This window comes from Sciurus vulgaris (assembly GCF_902686455.1).
Source record: "Sciurus vulgaris genome assembly, chromosome: 7".
NCBI lineage: Eukaryota > Metazoa > Chordata > Mammalia > Rodentia > Sciuridae > Sciurus > Sciurus vulgaris.
In genome coordinates, this window is record NC_136467.1 from 15,399,260 (window position 1) to 15,405,328 (window position 6,069).

Sequence of the window (6,069 nt, forward strand, 5' to 3'; positions counted from 1 at the left end):
ATGTTACAAGGCCTGGGGGTGTAGCTCAATGGCAGAGCGCTTGCCTACCATGTGCTATGCTGAGGTCCTGGATTCCATCCCCAGAACCTGAAAAGAAAAAAAAAAAAAAAAAAAAAAAGGAAGGAGGGAAGAAAGGAGTAAGTTTCTAAATAAAAACAAGTGTCTTTAGAAATCAGTTGTAGTACCCAGGGGCACGGTTCAGTGGTATAACTGAGCTCTTTTGCCAACTGCCCAGGGTTTGATCCCCAGCAAAGCAAAAAATAAAAGAGCAGTTGTGAACTACTGATACTTGTAACAACTTGGATGAATCTCTCACTTCACTAGGCTGAATAAGAGGCCAGTCTGAAAAGGCTACAAATAATTTCATTTATATAACATGCTAGAAAACTCAAATCTACAGTATAGAGAGAAGAAATCAGTTGGTGCCAAGGGTTAGGGACAGGAGGATGGCAGATCTTAGAACAACCCTAGCCAAGTGCACCACACACCTGTAATCACTGTAATCACAGCTACTCAGACAACTATCAGGCAGCAAAATTCACAAGTTCAAGGCCAGCCTGGAAAACTTTTGAGACCCTATCTCAAAAATAAAAAGGGCTGGTGTTCAGTGGTAGCACTGCCCCTAGGTTCAATAGCAGAACCACCAAAACAAAACAAAAACTCCTCAGGGAGTTCTTTTAAGTAAAGACCTGTCTATTCTGGTGGTAATTGCAAAAATGTACATACCATGTTGAAATTCACAGAACTTTGTTGGGGGGACAATGCCAATTTTGTTGTAAAAATTTAAATAATTTTAAAAATGTATTAATGATCCCATTATTTATAAAGGTTAGAACTATACTAAGTAAACCCTCTTGTATATACTCTTTTATATTCACAAAACTTTTTTAGGAGGGGAGGTGTTTACTGGGGGTTGAAGCTAGAGGTGATTTACCACTGAGCTACATCCCCAGTCCTTTTTATCTGAAGACAGGATCTCACTAACAAAACTCTTGAGATAAATAGTGCCCCTATTTGAGTATTAAAAAAAAAAAAAGGAGGGGAGGGGAGAAAAGTGAGTTTAGAGTAACAGCTTACATGGGATAGAGCATGATTCCAGCCCACAGTCTACTTAACCACTACAGTACACAACACTGTCATCCCTCTATTCATAATTACCAACCAGTGTGTCTCTCCAAGTTAGTGTTAGGAAGCTATTGAGTTCCTTTGTTTTATTCGTAACTCAACACATTACAGATAGTATGAAAACACACATACAAGTAAAACTTAACTCTAGTGTAACACTGTCCTACAGAATTTTCTTCAACAAGAGAAATCTATAGTATCTATGCTATTCAATATAATAGCCTCCAGTCTCTCGTGGCCTCTGAGCACATATGACTAATGATTAATTTATTTACAGAGCCACATGTGCTATCAGCTACTAAACTGAACCACACACTTCTAGAGAACAAGAATGAACATGCCACAAAAACAAGCAGCTCATTAATTATGATGGTAATTTGCCGATAAGAGGAAAACAATTTGAGGTAAATGTGTAATGAAGAAATAAAGGAAAGAAGTGTATAATCCCCCAACATGTCACCAAACTAAGCCTATCTCTTGAATACTTGTTCACCCTTCATGGTTAGTTTACATATCGACTCCAACTACACTACCATAGTACTTTGTATACCTGTAGAATAGAACCAACTGTACATTATCTGATTGGTGTTTTTCTCCCCCACTGGACTGTGAGCACATTAAGAGCAGAGATAGTTCTTATTCACATATACACCACCAGCACATACCAACTATACCCAAAGGCTTTCTACAACAGTAATTATCTTTTCATTCAGTTCTTTGGGAAAAATAATAATAATCTTAGGTCCTTCAGTGCACAAGAGCATGTTCAAAAAGCTTACCGTTAGGGCAAGGGGTACAAGATGGACGTAGATCAAGTGGAGTAATCAGTGTGTCCAATGCTTTGAAACAGGAATTTCAGGCATGGTAGTGAGGGAAATGGAAAGTATTTTAAGAAAAAAGTTGTCAATATCCCATTCTGTAAGATAACTTACAGTATCCTACCATTACTCAGAAAAGCCTAATGGAGTAGGGGCAGGCTTTAGAAATTTTTTTTAGCTAAAATGGACACAATACATTTACTTTAGGTGGTGGTAAGAATCAAACCCAGTGCCTCACACCTGCTAGGCAAGCACTCTACCTCTGAGCCACAACCACAGCCCTTTGCCTGAGAAAATTTATCCTGGCTTTACCTACACTATCAATGTCAGGGTCTCAAGAGTTCTACTCCTTCCAGCACTAAGCTAAAATTTATCTTAGGAAAAAAATCCTTAAAAGTCCCAAAGTTTCCATTAAAAAAAGTGGTATAGTTTTCTTTATATTTATATCTGATTATAACATTCTCTTTTAGGTCCTTGAAGTGTGCTAACTGGAATTACTATGCACAGGATTAATCTCATGGTTGGTAGGCAGTATTTGGGGCTAACTCTAGCCCCAAGGATAGAAGGGTAAAAAAATTTAGGAAGGATAAAAAAATTTACCAGTCAATGCTCCACCTTTATCAGCACGACAAAGGTCAGAGAAAAGCTGTGAAATTCTTCTACTAGATTGAATGGCCTTGGGCCAGTTAATTACTTAACTTCTTTGAGCCTGCTTCCTCAAATTTAAGAGTGGGAAGAGACTAGATGCCTTGGGGGTGGGGGGGTTAACTAATATGATTACTTACAGATTGACTTCAGCAAGGTTTGTTTCAATCCTAACTCATCCATAAACTGGAAAAATATAAAACTGAAATGGTTATATTAAATAACTCTTGAGTTCGTGATGGATTTAGTACTTTACTTTTAATGGAATGATGGCCTAAGTGATGGCATGTGGCTTCCTCTTTGCTCTTTCTTGATCACTTGCTCTAGGGGAAGCCAACTTCCACCATGCTGTGAGGACACTCAAGCAATACAATATAATACAATACAATGGAGAACTGAGACTTTTCAAGAGCCAGTAATGACTTGCCAGAAGAGCAAGCCACCCTGGAAGCAGATCCTACAGTCCCAGTCAACATCTGGACTGCAATAGCATGAAAGACACCTTGAGCCAGAGTCACTCCATTTTGCTACTCCCAGATTCCTGACTATGTGAGACAAACATGTTTATAGCTTTATGCCACTAAGTTTAGGGTTCACTTACAACAGCTGAAGAATATACCAGTGTTTCTCAGACTATGGGCCTTGACCCATTTGCAGTTGATGAAATAAATTTAAGACTGCCCAATCAATGTTTTAAAAACTGAAATAGTTGGCAAAGACAAGACTACATCATTCATAAGTGCTATTTCCTATCGGTTTTACATATGTATGTAGTAGGTAGCAATTTAAAATGTTACTTAGAATTACAGTTGAAAATGTAAACACCTACATGTTTACACCATTAAAACAAAAAGCTCCCTAAAACATAGGAATTCCTTGAGGGAATATGATCTTAATAACAATCAACTATAAAACAACTATAAAACAAGCATTTTCTACAAAATTTTATGACTAAACCAATGAAACATTAAGATTCTCTCAAAATACATCTTTTCTGATTCATATTGTTATATTTTTATAAATCAGAAGGTATAGTATCTGCCCCAGACTTCGAAGTCTAACATGTAAAAACATGTCATTTTCCTAATTTAAGAAGTTGCTCATCAGGACGCCCTTCATAAAATTTAGTGAAAAAACTGCTTTGAGCTTTAACCATATTTATCATTTCCTCCTACAATTACTTTTCTTATTCAAAGTTAAAGGAAATTCCATCTTCTACCTAAGCACACACTCACAAATTTTCTCCAAAAATAAGAAAAAATACAAGCTTAAGTTCAGAAGTACTAAATTGCTTTCTGTCCACTGTCAAAGTCACAAAGGAACTCTTACTCTTCACAACCAAGAGCCTATTTTTGTGGTTATGTCTCAGAACAAAAATCAAAACTTTCAGCAATACAAGACTTTGCTAAATATTGATGCATAACCTGTTGATGATTCCACCCAAGATTATGATTTATGCACTGATTTTCTTTGAAGTAAAATATGTTAATTTTTGAACTCCTAATATGCCAGATTTGTTTTCAAAATATGAAAATAAATTGGTAAACACTAAAAGTAACTTATCTTTCATACCACTTAGCTCAGGGCACTTGTGGCTCTCCCGTATCCGGACTTTTTAGTAAATCCACACCTAAATGTTGAAGAAAGCAGATACAGTCTATATGGCTCTCCTTATAATACTTCCAGATGATGGTGACAGTCATCACAATAGCCTGCACACTTGGCAGAAGTCAAGTGTGCCTGTCTATGCTTTGAGAATCAGCAGCCAACTTATCCAGTTCTAAATTCAAAAGCAGCCGCTCTTGAAAAGAATAGGATGCTCTTGACAACACATTCCTTATGAATAATCCTCAGCCTTGGGTTAACCCTAGGTTTATTTCTATAAACCTATACAGATTGTAGTACTGGAAAACTGTTCACTCATCTTAAGAATATGCATATTTACCTTGACCCAAGGCCAATTACTCTAACATGAAGGCCAAGTTTCAGCCTAATGACTTCAATCTAAACCTTCAGTGTTATTTCTGTTCACTCTTTCTTATAGTTTCTTGTTAAATCAGTTCACACTTCACCTAAGTACTCCCTCAGCACAGTTTGGAAGATTTCAAAGTCAAGGTCCAAATAATTAAGAGCTTAATAAGATCTCTATGATTCTCTACAGAACAATCAAAATCACTTTAATTTTGTAATAAGAGAAAACAGACTTCAACTGTAGAGCCACTCCAAGGAATGGTGGCATGCCATTCTGAAGATCAACTTTGATGTTTTAGTGACAGTGCATCAGAACACTTAAATCGGGATAAGAATTTGGTTTTGGAGGTAGACATTTAACCACTCAGGCAAGTCATTTATCTAGCTGATCAAAGAATAAGAAAGTTCAACGCAGGTATATGCTGTATCTTTTATTCACTTTGGGGCCACTAAAGTTAAACAGCTGCTTATTCTGTCTTCAAAGAAAGAATTAGTCATCAGTAGCTGCGAAAACAACTGAATACTAAATCAAACTCTAGATTTTTAAGAGGGACACACTGTACATTAAATTGTCTTCAAATAGTAAGCTTGCCTTACATGTTTTGTAAATTACGTGCCAGCCACTGTGCTAGGGTCTGGATGTACAAATCAAAACGAATTAGACATCAAGGTACTTAATAAACAGGTTAGCATGCTTTAAAACCGAGTAACCTGGGAACTGCTGCCTCCGTATCTTTATGAACCAAGCCTTATCCTTTAAGTCTTCAAAATCCTAGATATGTAAAATAAATCATAAAACTCCAGTCCTCAAAGGACTCAACTGTACTTTCAAATTAAAAAAAAAAAAAAAAAAAAGGGTAAAATAGCCAAAAAGTGAACTTGATGACCACCAGGGAATTCCAATTCCCCTGACATGTTACCGTGTATCAGGCTCTCCCTTTAAAAAAGATTTACCCTACTCCAAAATCTACGAAGGACAAGTATGGAATCCATTCGACCAGCACCTCAAAAGACCACAACTTAATAGGAGAGTCAACTCTTCTTAAACAACACGCTGTGCAGACTTTCATTTCCTTGGACCAAAAGTTGAAAAACTCAAATCCAATTTCTGAAATAACCGTCACATTCAATCCTAACAGAAAGCTTAGACCATAATCAACTCGTCTGAGGAAGCACCTCTGGCCCTCTTACTACGACACTCCAGTATGACTTTCAATTACCACTAGGTGACAAGAAAGATGCTAGTGATTTACAACAATGCCCTGGTTCCACCTCTTAAAAGATGAAAACCTAAGCTAATACAGGATGTCAAGGGATAAAGGTACAGGCCAAGAGGTGTCAATCAGAAGCTGAGAAGTAAACGAGCAGCTCTCATCTGTACCCTGAGCGTCTCGAGGGTATGTCCTACCTAAACACTTATGTATGTAAACAGGGGGCTTGTAACTCAAGCCTCCAGCCCCAATAGGTGCAGAGAAGTTTCCTCGCCTCGGCTGCACATGGCTCGCAGAAG